At 34.0% G+C, this 14,958-nt stretch overlaps 1 long non-coding RNA gene across 2 annotated transcripts in view; it reads left to right on the top strand.

Moving 5' to 3' along the window:
• The window catches only part of LOC117087418, a 41,186-nt gene extending 26,540 nt beyond the window's left edge, over positions 1–14,646 (top strand). For both annotated transcript variants that reach the window (XR_004438806.1, XR_004438805.1), the window contains exons 4-5: positions 9,911–10,176; positions 12,793–14,646. This is a non-coding gene — a long non-coding RNA (uncharacterized LOC117087418). The remainder of the gene's footprint in view (positions 1–9,910; positions 10,177–12,792) is intronic.
• Positions 14,647–14,958: the final 312 nt, after the last annotated feature.

The raw sequence follows: 14,958 nt of genomic DNA, 5'->3' as shown, positions 1-14,958 counted from the left end.
TTCCTTCCTTTTCAATTTCTATAAGCATCCACGTCTTAGTATATTAGACTGTTCTTGCATTACTGTAAGGAAATACCTGAGGCCGGGTAATTTATAAAGAAAAAAGGTTTATTTGGTCTCACAGTTCTGCAGGCTGTGCATGAAGCATAGTGCCAGCATCTGCTTCGGGTGAGGACTTCAGGAAGCTTACAATCATGAACGAAGGTAAAGGGGAATGCACATGTTATGTGGTGAGAGAGGGAGCAAGAGAGAGAAGAGAGAGTTCCAAAACTCCTTCAAACAACCAGACCTTGCATGAACTAACTGAGCAAAAACACATTTATTATCAAAGAGATGATGCTAAACTATTCATTAGGGCTCCCTCCTATGATCCAATCGCCCTCCCACTAGGCTCTGCCTCCAATATTGTGATCACAGTTCGACATGAAATTTGTAGGAGACAATATCCAAACCATATCACTTTCCATATGCCCCTCTTCAGTCACCTTCAAAGCCAGATATGTTGGATCTTCCTCTGACTTAAACCAGAAAAAGTTTTTCCCTTTGGAGGATCCATGTGATTAGATTGGCCAACCTGGATAAACTCAGATAATCTTCCCATCTCGAGATCTTTAACCTTGTTCACACCTACAGAGACCCTTTGCCATGTAAAGTAGCATTTCTTCAGGTTTTGAAGAGTAGGATGTAGACACCTTTGCGGTAGGGAGGAATTATTCTGCCTATCACAGTGTTCAAAGGATTCATATAAACCATTTATGATGAAAAAAATCTTAGAGAAATGCTAGAATTCTTATCTGTTATAGAAGACTTGTGCTTTGGATATACTCTGCTTTGAAATCTAATATAAGTAGGACCTTAGACTTGAAAATTAAGTTAAAAATTAGCAATAGTTGTTTTGTTTTGTTTTCAGGTTTTTTTTTTCCCTAAATGGGGAGATATTTATTATTTTATGTTGTTTTCATTATTGCTTTAAGTGTATAGTGTAAATGTGCTTCAAGTCTTGAATGAGATTATAAAATCAGGAAAGTGAAGGAATTAAATGTTTAAAAATATTGCACATATTTCCATATAAAACCCTGTTTTATGTAAGTCAAGGAAAAGTAGTATTAACTTAATATTTTTGTATATTTCAATTATTTATACTTGTAGGAACCTAGTTAATGAAAAGCTTTTTATTTGTTCTTAATTCAAGAGAATTAATATTGTGCATATATTTGTAAATTCTGGGGCATTAGTTATAATAAGAACATTACATTCGTAATGAGCAGTTATTTTTATAATCTGCTCTAACCTACGTTTGCCACTTTAAGGGGATAAACACATTCATCTACCAAGTAAATTGTTAAGTCTTATATAATTTTGAACTCAACAGTTCTTGGATGATAACTTTTAAAACAAATGTATATATATCCCTCTTTAGTCAACAGAAAGAGTCTTAATTGAATTTCATAGTGAAGAAATGTAAAATAAATGTGATTTTAATTTAAAATTTTAGGTAAATGACATGCAAACAGCTTCCAATTTTCTTTAATAGCTTTCCAGAGTTTTGCAGTCTCAAAAAATATTGGATCAATCAATTATTCATGGAAAATTTCACTTTAAGTGCTTTAAGACATATGATTTAAACTAACAATTCACAAAAATCTGAAACAATGCATTTGAGGCCTGTTATGTTTTTCCAAATATAAATTATCTCTTTTATTTTTTCCAATAATGCCCTGAGATAGGTATTAAATGCAACATTGTACAAATGATTACTATGAGACTCTAGAGTTTAATAAACCTGTTCAGACCCAGAATTCTAATGACTTTAAACCTGGTGACTTTCTTACCACACCAACCATTTTAATTTTTCTAAGGAGAATCTGTTATAAGTTGTCAGTCTGTAGCTCCTGCAGAGGCTCTGCTTCCTTTCTGGCATTCTTCTCTCATCCACTAGATGAAAGGAAGATGTATTTGCTTTCTGTTTATAGTATGTTACTCCTCTTATGCTATGTCTGTCTTTATCTCCAAATTACTCATTGGATACCTCTGGGTCCTGAGTCATCTAACAAAATACACTTTGTGTAGATAATTTTTTTTTATCTTCTTAAAACTATTTTAATGCACATATTTAACTAAAAATTCCCTTCCCAGTGGATTTATAATATGCTACTGAGAGTTCAATAAATGAGAAGCTTGCTATTCATCAAGGTAACTTAATTTTTTCAAATTTTCTTTAAGTTCTGAGATGCATGTGCTGAATATAAAAGTTTGTTACATAGGTATACATGAGCCATGATGGTTTGCTGCACCCATCAACCCATCATCCAGGTTTTATGCCCTGCATGCTTTAGGTATTTGTCCTAATGCTCTCTTTCCCCTTGCTCCCAACCCCTGAAACGCCCCCATATGTGATGTTCCCCTCCCTGTGTCCATCTGTTCTCATTGTTCTACTCCCACTTATAAATGAGAACAAAGGGTATTTGGTTTTCTGTTCCTGTGTTAGTTTGCTGAGGATGATGGTTTCCAGTTTCAACAATGTTTCTGCAAAAGACATGAACTCATTCTTTTTATGGCTGCATAGCATTCCGTGGTGTATATGTACCATCTTTTCTTTATCCAACCTGTCCTTGATGTACATTTGGGTTGGTTCCAAGTCTTTGCTATTGTAAATAGTGCAGCAATAAACATATGTGTGCATGTGTCCTTATAGTAGAATGATTTAATATCTTTTGGGTATATACCCAGTAATGGGATTGCTGGGTCAAATGGTACTTCTGGTTCTAGATCCTTGAGGAATTACCACTCTGTCTTCCACAATTGCTGAACTAATTTACACTTCCACCAATACCTGTAAAAGTGTTCTTATTCTCCACAGCCTCACCAACATCTGTTGTCTCCTGCTTTTTTAATGATCGCCATTCCAACTGGCATGCGATGGTATCTCATTGTGGTTTTGATTTACATTTCTCTAATGACCAGTGATGATGAGCTTTTTCTCATATGTTTGCCACATAAATGTCTTCTTTTGAGAAGTGTCTGTTCATATCCTTCGCCTACTTTTTGATGGGGTTTTGCTTTTTCTTGTAAACTTGTTTAAATTTCTTGTAGAGTCTGGATATTAGACCTTTGTCAGATGGATAGGTTGCAAAATTTTCCCCGTATTCATAGGTTGCCTCTTCACTCAGACTATAGTTTATTTTGCCATGCAGAAGCAGTTTAGCTTAATTAGAACCCATTTGTCAATTTTGGCTTTCGTTGCAATTTTTTTTGGTGTTTTAGTCCTGAAGTCTTTGTCCAAGCCTGTGTCCAGAATGGTATTGCGTATGTTTTCTTCTAGGGTTTGTATGGCTTTAGGGTTTACATTTAAGTCTTTAATGCATCTTGAGTTATTTGTGTATAAGTTGTGAGTAAGGAGTACAGTTTCAGTTTTCTGCATATGGCTAGCCAGTTTTCCCAGCACCATTTATTAAATAGGGAATCCTTTCCCCATTGCTTGTTTTTGTCAGGTTTGTCGAAGATCAGATGGTTGTAAATGTGTGGTGTTATTCTGAGTCCTCTGTTCTATTCCATTGGTCTATACGTCTGTTTTGATACCAGTACCATGCTGTTTTGGTTACTGTAGCCTCATAGTATAGTCTGAAGTCAGGTAGTATTATGCCTCCAGCTTTGTTCTTTTTGCTTAGGATTGTCTTGGCTATATGGGTTCTTTTTTGGTTCCATATGCAGTGTACATTTTTTTTTTCTAATTCTGTGAAGTCAGTGGTACCTTGATGTGAATAGCATTGAATCTACAAATTACTTTGGACAGTATAGGAATGCTTGTGATTTTTGCACATTAATTTTATATCCTGAGACTTTGCTGAAGTTGCTTATCAGCTTAAGGAGTTTTGGGGCTGAGACAATGGGGTTTTCTAAATATACAATCATGTCATCTGCAAACAGAGACAATTTGATTTCTTCTCTTTCTATTTGAATACCTTTTATTTCTTTTTCTTGCCTGATTGCCCTGGCCGGATCTTCCCATACTGTGTTGAATAGGAGTGGTGAGAGAGGGAATCCTTTGCTTGTGCCAGTTTTCAAAGGGAATGCTTCCAGGTTTTCCCCATTCAGTATGATATTGGATATGGGTTTGTCATAAAAAGCTCTTGTTATTTTGAGATAGGTTTTATCGATACCTAGTGTATTGAGAGTTTTTAGTATGAAGGAATGTTGCGGCCTTTTATAAAAGGCCTTTTCTGTGTCTATTGAGGTAACCATGTATTTTTTTGTCATTGATTCTGTTTATGTGACAGATTACATTTATTGATTTGCATATGTTGAAGCAGCCTTGCCTCCCAGGGATGAAGTCGACTTGATCATGTTGGATAAGCTTTTTAATGTGCTGTTGGATTTGGTGTGCCAGTATTTTATTGAGGATTTTTGCATCGATGTTCATCAAGGATACTGGCCTGAAATTTTCGTTGTTTGTTGTTGTTGTTATTGTTGTGTCTCTGCTAGGTTTTGGTATCAGGATGAGGCTGGCCTCATAAAATGAGTTAGGGAGGAGTCACTTTTTCTATCGTTTGGAGTAGTTTCAGGAAGGAATGGCACCAGCTCCTCTTCGTACCTCAGGTGGAATTTGACTGTGAATCTGTCTTGTCCTGGGTTTTTTTTTTTTTTTGGTTGGTAGGCTATTAATTACTGCCTCAATTTCGGATCTTGTTATTGGTCTAGTCAGGGCTTTGAATTCTTCCTGGTTTATCCTTGGGAGGTTGTATGTGTCCAGGAATTTATCCATATCTTCTAGATTTTCTAGTTTATTTGCAGAGAGGTATTTATAGTATTCTTTGATGGTAGTTTCTATGTCTGTGGGATCAGTGGTGATATCCCCTTTATCATTTTTTACTGTGTCTATTTGATTATTTTCTTTTCTTCTGTCTTAGTCTAGCTAGTGGTCTATTATTTTTTTCATTTTTTTTTTTTTTTTTTTTTTTTGAGACGGAGTCTTGCTCTGCCGCCCAGGCTGGAGTGCAGTGGCCGGCTCTCAGCTCACTGCAAGCTTCGCCTCCCGGGTTCACGCCATTCTCCTGTCTCAGCCTCCCGAGTAGCTGGGACTACAGGCGCCCGCTCGTCGCCCGGCTAGTTTTTGTATTTTTTAGTAGAGACGGGGTTTCGCCGTATTAGCCAGGATGGTCTCGATCTCCTGACTCGTGATCCGCCCGTCTCGGCCTCCCAAAGTGCTGGGATTACAGGCTTGAGCCACCGCGCCCGGCCTTTTTTCATTTTTTGAACAACAACAAAAAAACAGTTCCTGGATTCATTGATTTTTTCAAGGTTTTTTTTTTTTTTTTTCATTTCTCTATCTCCTTCAGTTCTGCTCTGATCTTAGTTATTTATTGTCTTCTGCTAGCTTTTGAATTTGTTTGCACTTGCTTCTCTAGTTCTTTTAATTGTGATGTTTGTGTGGTGATTTCAGATCATTCCAGCTTTCTGACATGGGTATTTAGTGCTATAAATTTCCCTCTTAACACTGCTTTAGCTGTGTACCAGAGATTCTTGTATGTGTTATCTTTGTTCTCATTGGTTTCAAATAACTTCTTTAGTTCTGTGTTAATTTTGTTATTTACCCAGCAGTCATTCAGGAGCAGGATATTCAATTTCCATCTAGTTGTGTGGTTTTGAGTGAATTTTTTTATTCTGAGTTCTAATTTGTTAGACTGTGGTCTGAGAAACTGTTTTTTATTATTTCCATTCTTTTGTATTTGCTGAGGAGTGTTTTACTTCCAATTGCGTGGTCAATTTTAGAATAACTGTTGTATTCTGTTGATTTGGGGTGGAGACTTCTATAGATGCCTATTAGGTCTATATGTCCATAGCTGAGTTTTAGTTCTGAATATCCTTGTTACTTTTCTACCTCACTGATCTGTCTAATATTGACAGTGGGGAATTAAAATCTCCCACTATTATTGTGTGGGAGTCTAAGTCTCTTCGTAGGTCTCTAAGAATCTGGATGCTCCTGTATTGAGTGCATGCATATTTAGGATAGTTAGCTCTTCTTGTTGCATTGATCCCTTTACCGTTATGTAATGACCTATTCTGTCTTTTTTGATCTTTGTTAGTTTAAAGTCTGTTTTGCCAGAGACTAAAATTACACACCCTGCTTTTTTTTTTTTTTTTTTTTTTCTTCCCATTGCTTGGTAAATATTCCTCCACAATTTATTTTGGGCCTATCTGTGTGTTTGCATGTGAGATTGGTCTCCTGAATACAGCACACCAATGGGTCTTGACTCTTTATCCAATTTGTCAGTCTATATATTTTAATTGGGACATTTATCTCATTACATTTAAGGTTAATATTGTTATGTGTGAACATGATCCTGTCATCATGATGCTAGCTGCTTATTTTTCTCAATAGTTGATGTAGTGTCTTCATAGTGTCATTCATCTTTATATTTTGGTGTGTTTTTGCAGTGGCTGGTACCAGTTTTTCCTTTTCCTATTCAGTGCTTCCTTCAGGAGTAGTACTTGTTACAAGTGACAAAATACCTCACCATTCACTTGTTTGGATAAAATCATTTTTTCTTTTTTTCTAGGATACTCACAATGACTTTGTATCACATTGTTAAAAAAATATATGGACGCATTTTACATTACTCAAAATGTATTAGATTTAAATATTATATGAAATAATTTTAAATAAATTGGCAGATACATATAATGGAATATTATTTAAATTTTAAATAAACTGGCAAATACATACATATATATATATATATATATATATATATATATATATAAATATTATTTAACCAAAAAATGAAATAAATCCTGACATTTGTGACAGCATGAGTCAACCTGGAGGGCATTATACTAAGAGAAATTTGTCAGAGTACAGGAAGACAAATGCTATATGATCACATTAATATGTGGAATCTAAAGAAGTCTAATTCATGAAAACAGAGAGGAGAATGGTGGTTTCCAAGGGCTGGGAGGTGGGGGAAAAGGGAAGTCTTGGTGAAAAGGCACACACTTTATTTAGAAGATGAATAAATTCTGGTGATATAATATACAACATGGTGACTGTAGCTAATAATTTTGCATAAAAGAAAATATATCTTTTCTGAACCTATACAGAAAGTTTGCTGACCCTTATATAGTACTTCTAAGAATCAGTTAAAAGATAAAAGAGCAAAGAATATGAGGCTTCAGTGGCATACAAAACTCCACATGTCTTTTGGAATAACAAAACATAACCTATTCACTCATCTTGTCTACTGGACTGCAGTCTACAAGCTAACATTTAACTTCATACCACATGAGCTTTAATCAAATAGTAAATTGCATTTCAAATACCCCTATCTACTCCTGAATTATTATCTGGTCCTTGGGTATTCTTATTAACCATTGCCTCAGTAGATCATTGAAAGAACGTAATGTACTCTTTTTTGATTTCCAAGTTTGGGATAATTTTTCTTAATGCCACTGAACTAAAAAATTCAATCAATCTTGAATCTCAATCAAGATTCAATCAAATTCAATCTTCTGGTTTCTGGTTTCTACTCTGTTATCTAATCATATCTCTGTCCTAATTTCATTATAATTGGTTTTGAAGGCAGTTGCTAAGGCACATACAAAATGCATAAAACATAGTATCATAAAAATTTTCATAGACATGATTCTTTCTTAACATTTTACTTTTCCATTCCTTGGGATATGACATTATCTTTATACTGCTGGCACTTATTTTATTCTTCATAATGTAGAGTTATTTGCTACAGGTAAGGCTTTCTTATTAGGCTATAATACTTTGCGTCATAGCAGAGTCCACTATTGTTACTGATTACTGCTTATTAAATTAGGTAGATCTTTAATGCACCCTGAGTTAATTTTTGTAGATTTTTTGGTAAATAATCCTGCATCATATGAAACAGTGTGACATTTTGCAGACAAGTAGCAGGACTTCTCAAGTCTCTACTTCAATTTCTTTAAGACAAGGTTACATGTATTTGAAAATCTTTAACATCTTCCAAAGATATTTTTCTCTTATGTTACATGTAAAAATATTTTATCATCTTTGTGCCACCCACTGAAGTGGAAACATTCTAAAGGTGTCTTTTTAAATATCATACCTCCTAAAGCAACAGAAATCATATTTGAACCCCTTTGCATTGCTGAAGCAAATACTACTATATTAGTTGGTTTCCATACTGCTATAAAGAACTTCCCAAGGCTGGGTAATTTATAAAGATGTTTAATTGACTCACAGTTTAACATGGTTGGGAAGGCCTCAGGAAAAATGCAATCATAGTGGAAGGTAAAGAGGAAGCAAGGCAGCTTCTTCACTAGGTAGGAAGAAAGAATGCCAGTAGGAAGGAAGAATGCCAAGTAAAGGGGGAAGAGCCCCTTATCAATGACAAAAAAAAAATCCGATCTCCTGAGAACTCACTCACTATCACAAGAACAGCATGGGGGAAATCACCTCCATGATTCAATTACCTCTACCTGATCTCCTCCTTGACATGTGGGGATTATGGGGATTACAATTCAAAATGAGATTTAGGTGGGGAAACAAAGCCTAACCGTATCAACTAGGGTGGCTATTTGTTATTTTCAATTCATTATTTAGTTTTTTCTATGACATATATGTATGGATTCAAGCACCTATTATTGACAGCAATATTCTGCTGATATATCTGGTCATTGTTACCACCAACACACTAACTTTAATAACATGTTTAGGTAAGAAGATACGTGTTTTTGTCAAAATAATTTGTATGCATCATTTTTCATAATGTATGATAATTCTAAACCATCAACAGATAATCCCAAGCACCATAAAAATTTATGTTTTGAATAATATTCAATATTTTTAAGATTCTTAATGACTATATAATGTTGAGTTTCAAATTTTCATGTGCCTGGTAATTATGTAAGAAAGTTGTTATCATGAATATGGTAACAATCTATCTGTAGCTATTTAAGATTAGAAGTCAGCAAAGTATCCAGGGATCTACATCACAACAGGCCTTGAGGAGAATGTATTGGAGGTTGTCTGACCTCAAACTGATAGAAATGCTGTAAAGTATGCATTTTTATAAGATTTTGAATGAGACTTTGAAAGTGTTCCAACGTCTTAGAACTGTGAGTTAAGCTATATTTTCTTTTTATATTTGAGAGTGGTAAATATTTCCAGTCTCACTAGATTTAAAATATTTAATGTCATACATCTATTGAACTGATAATTCTTTCAACTGAATCTTCATAGGAATTTATTGGCCCATCCTATTTTCAAGAATAGAACCCCAGAAGTAAAATTATTTGCTTAGTTCTGTGGGTCAAAACGGAGAGCCAGAAGAACTCCTCTGTCATTTACCTGTGGTTCTATTTAGTATCGATGGAGGGTTAATATCAAAATCAGACTCTTTCTGAGGTGGAATATTAGGTCAGATTGAAAGAGAAAGACTAAATGAGTGTATCACGTAAGAGGATATGTGAAATAAGAATCAGAAGCAAAATCTAGGCAGTAAGACATGAGGGCTTGAAAAAACAGAGGAGAGTAGATTAGAATAAGTAAATGCATGGGATAAACTCCATTGATATGGAAAGGAGTGTGGTACAGAAAGTTTAAGTTTGCTATTTAGTCTGTATAGGAGGTGTGTGTGTGTGTGTGTGTGTGTATGTAGTTGAAATGGAAAACATTGTAATATTATAGAAGTTTCCATAAAAATATATCTTGAAGCAGTGGTAGGGGCCAGGAAAAATGGGGGGGGATATTACATATAGTGTATTTAAAAAGAAAATAATCACATCAAACTTACTAACAGAAAGTGAACAAGCTAGAAGCAGAGAAGAGGCATCAATAATATACTGAAGGAAAAATAAAGAACTAACCTAAAATTCTGTATTCAAAAGGTATCTTAAAAATAATGTCTATTTGATTTTCCAGACAAGCAGATGCTACAAATATTTGTTGCCAGAAGACCTGAACTATAAGAAATATCCAAGTAAGTTCTACAAGCAAACATGGCATTGCACCCAACGAAACTCGAATCTACTCAAATAATTGAAGAACGCTAAAAGCTGTAAAAAGTGAAGGCAAACATTATGCTTATTTTAATTGCTCTAACAGATAACTGATAATCTAAAGAGAAAAGCAGCAATCTGTTTGGGGATTCACAGCATGGAAACGTAAACTACATGACTACTCTGGGTGTAAGTTTGTCCCTTCACTTTCTAACTGAGTAAATCTTGGACAATTTATGGAACCTTCCCCATTTCAGTTTCCTTGTCCTTCACATGGAAATGAGAATGGTATCTACCTCACAGGACTATTGCCAGAATAAAATGAGTTAACAGATATAAATATCGTGAAAGCACCACTTTATGCTCAGTAAACTCAAGAAATTATAGTTGATATTAATACTTTAGTATTATTTTATTACAGAGAATAAAACGTGAGATTAAACCGAAGTATGTTGAAGACCATGTTATAAGCCATAAATCCTTAAATTTATACAGATTTTTCACTAAAACCATGGTTCTACTATTACCATGACTACTTGGCAATATTTTTTTATAAACAGTTTTCAAGGCCCCACTTTCAGTGCCACTGAGTTAATAGGTCTAGGATAGAGCCCATTAATTTTTAAAACAAAACATACATAGTTGATTATAATGTAGTCTGCTACCATCCTTGATAAAACACTGTACTTCTAATAGTTAAGGGCCATGTTGTTTGTTTTTTATCATGTTTTCTCCAACTCCTACTATAATTCTTGGCACAGAACAAACACTCAAAATTTTTCTTTAAATATTTTAATGAAAAGAGAGGTGGAAGGAGAAAGAAAAAGAGAGAAAAAATACTAAGACACATGTACAAATAAGATTGTCTACATATGGAAAACTCAATATAATAATATCAACACACTTTTGTCTATACGCTACCATCACCAAAACTGAACAACAATTACTGATATGAAAAATGAAGTTGCCAATTTACAATATCATACACTGGGGAGAATAGAATCAGGACTCAAGTGACCCTAAATAGGGAGAATAGAACCAAGACCCAAGTGACACTAAATTAACTGGATTACTTATAAAAAGAATGTGCTGTATCTGTCAGTTAATAGCTAATGTAAAATTCATTGAAATGCTGTAGTATACATACTTCCTCTGTAATTTAATCAGAAGTTATTGTTTCATATTTTAACAATAACAATGCAGGACACATATAGAGAATAAGGAACAGGTATATATTAAAGCAGTCATATTTCTTAGAGAAGCTGAGATTTAACCAATAAATGCAATCTTTATGTTACTATCATTTGGATAAACTGCATTGCCATTACCTGTAGAAGAAAATCTCTTGCCGTGATAGATCTTCCTCTTTTAAGATTCACTGGCACTTTGCCCTTCTTTTGAAATCACTCATTTTACTTTAACAATTCTTTAAAAGATGTGTCATTTAATGAACTGCTAGTGAAATATTTATAGAAAACATAAACATCTTATTTGTAGCAATGTCCCTAGCTCTAACAGAGTGCTGGTACATAGGAAACCCTAAATAAATATTTGTTAATTAAATAATTAACTAAATTAATTAACAGTCTTTGTGATTGGAATCTTTAGTTTTAAAAGTAGGGTCATACAATGTGTATGTGCAGTAGATTGACTTCATTGCAGTGACTTTTAGAATGATTCTAAAACTGTTCAGCTACATTGTGCTTCCGACCTAACTTTTTAAAAATGCAATTTCAAATTTTATTTTGTATTCAGGGAACACATGTGCAGGTTAGTTACAGGGATATAGTGTGGCGCTAAGGTTTGGGGTACAAACCTCAGCAGAGTAGTAAGCAGAGTAGCCAATAGGTAGCTTTTCAACCCTTGACCCATCCCTTTCTACTATCTCTAGTAGTCTCCAAGTCTAGTAGTTTTGTTCCTATCTTTATGTTCATGTGTACCCAATGTTAAGTTCTCAATTATAAGTGAGAATATGTGGTATTTGGTTTTCCGTTTTGCATTAATTCACTTAGGATAATGGCCTCCATTTCCATCCATGTTGCTGCCAAGAACATAACTTTAAAGAGGAACTTTATTATTGTTCATAAACTTAATTTGGAATTAGAAATAAGTTGAAGCCATTGACATCTTTTAGAAGGCTTTGATGTGTTTATAAATGTATGAGGAAAATTATATTGGAAGTAGTATTAGATGAGGATGAGAGGTTGATTTCAGTTTCCTGTGAATAAATCCAGTTCCTCAGGTATGAGATAGAATGAATGTCAAGCCACAGGAATACTTTAGAGAGACCTGAATGTTTAGGCAATTTGATAAAAATTGAGGGAAACTGGCTCAATCCTCTGTGGAAAATGTAGTGAATCTACTGCAAAACTGTTGATGAATGACCAAAGGAGATGTATGTAAAGAAAGAGAAAAACCTTTGTTTATATGTAGAAATGAAGCAGTAACAAACACTAATTGCAGGAATAGTAGAAGCTTAAGAATAATGGACTTTGATGTTTATTAAGTTACTAGTATTCAAATTCCTTTATTCATTTGGAAAACAAAATAAAAAATGATTGAGCTCTTATTGTGATTAAGGAACCGAAATTTATAGAATTCAATGCCATTAATATAGAATTAAATGCTATATGTATATTTACATTTTTTTAGAAGCACAATTCAAAGTAAATATATGTACCATCAGAAAATTGTACTACGGTCTGTATAGATAAGCAGTAATGGAATTATTGGTGCATGTCATTGCATATACTCCTCTGCAAACCACTCAGATGCACCTTTCTGTCTGCTTTTCTCTTGTTACAGGGAACTTCGGAAGTATCATTCAAGAACCAATTTATAGATTTATAAACTTTTGTGGCAGGAATGGACCTTCGAGGTTACCCACTTCACCCCTTGGTTATAGATTTCTCTGACTTTGAATAGGCATCAATAAAAGTATCTGCTGGCTTTGCCTCTCTCACACTCAAACAGCACTCATGCAGTGGGGACCTGATCATTAAGAAACACATATATGTTGTCACCTCTTTCATGTGAAAGAATTTCAGCAATGCAACGTAAATGACCTTGAACAAAATGAAAATTTGGGAGAAGAAAATAATTTTGCTTAGCGATCTTAAATTATCCTTCCTATGCACACTCAAAACAAAGAAAAATAGAAAACCTCTACATCAAAATCCCTGTCTCCATATTGTATATGCCCTCTAAATTGAATTAGCTACTTTGCCATCATAGACAAAAATCTGCTGAAACTTTATCCTAAATTCCTTTTGGCACCAAATACTGATTAAAATTAGATACTGAGAAACACAGCATTTTTTTTTAATATCATATGGATGTTCTGAATTTAAGAATTAGTGATTATTTTAACTCTCCCTCCACCATCTCACCAGGAAGCAAATGTTCCTTTTATTGACAGAACAAATTTGTGTTTCTGATCACTGTCATATTTTCAGGGAAAACTCTCTGTGTTCTTGTATACCGAGATCCAGCATGTGAAAGTTCATGTCTGTAATACATTCCTCCTAATATACCAGAACAAAACCTGAGAAGGATGAAAACAAGTAAGTTCTTAAAATTATTTCCTGGAATTCATTCATATTCTGCTAAATTTGGGTATGCACCCAAAAGATGGAAAAATAGCAATTATTTATTTGTTAATTATATGACTCAACATCATCCAGGAGTATGGGGAATTAATAACTTTAAATGTGCCCTTTTCTTTTAGAAGCACGCTAGTATCTATTTTATCTCTCACAATAATATGTAAAGCAGTATACATGTGAAATACAGTAATATGTAGAGCAGGCATCTCTGTTGCTTGTATTCATCTCTTCCTTGGATTCCCACAAAAATAACCACAGTTAAAATATTTTTCAACTTCTGCCTAAATATCCTATAAATATTCTTTAAACTTCATTCATTGTACATTTCTTTTATTTTTGTACATCCCTTGGAAAACCACATATTCTTTGTTATTAGGATTTGTGAGTCATCATATTTATATTCCTATGTGTCTAGCATAGTGCCTGACATGTAGCTGAAATGAGTTTGTGCTGGTGAAAAACAAAATACATGAATTTATACTATAATGTTGTGAAAAGATTAATCTATCAATACCACCTGATTAGTTTATCATTGATCCCTAAAAAAACAATATTTCTTCCTGTCCAACATTACCTCCTCCCTACGTGCTTTGAATCCCATTCATCACTGCTCCTCGAGAAATTTTTCCATGAAGAACATACTTTCACACAAAGAAATGATAAATGTCTGAGAGTATGGATATGCTAATTACCCTGATCTGATCCATATATATTATATGTACTGAAACATCACTTTGTACCCATGAATAAGTACAAAAAAACAAAATTATAAAAGAGCTCCCTCTCTCTAGTAGCTCTTAAATTTCTCTCTTTTCAGTTTAATCTTTATAATATTTTAAATGTTAATATCTTTTTTCATATGAAAGGCTAAGATAAATCGCAGAAACGAAAGAAGAAAGAAACAGAAAGGAATGATGAAAAACTTCTGGAAATGTATACTGTTGATGATTGCACAATGATGTCTATACACTTAATGTCACTGAACTGAGCACTTTGGCATTGCTACAATGGGAAATTTTATGTTATGCATATTTTAACACAATAAAAATAAGCCTACATATTTATTGCTATTTTTAATTGAAATAAAGCCAATTTATTTAAAGTATGTATGCTACTGAAGAAATTCCAGTCACTGTGCATGTCACTGAAAATCTATACATATTACTAACTGATTTCCAAAGAAGAAATCAAGTACATGGTTTTTAATACAGGGGTTTGAATGTGGTAAGAGTTTGATCTGGTTATATTGTTGGTGTCCACTTAATAATTTAAGAAATAAAGTAAGTACCTGAAGTCTGTCCAAAAGAGAGACACTATAATAATGAGAAAATTGCAAACCATGGCAGGGAGAAACAACTGCAGTACC

The sequence above is a fragment of the Trachypithecus francoisi genome, unplaced genomic scaffold (assembly GCF_009764315.1).
Source record: "Trachypithecus francoisi isolate TF-2019V2 unplaced genomic scaffold, Tfra_2.0 Lachesis_group10, whole genome shotgun sequence".
NCBI lineage: Eukaryota > Metazoa > Chordata > Mammalia > Primates > Cercopithecidae > Trachypithecus > Trachypithecus francoisi.
This window is presented reverse-complemented; position numbering and strand designations above follow the sequence as displayed.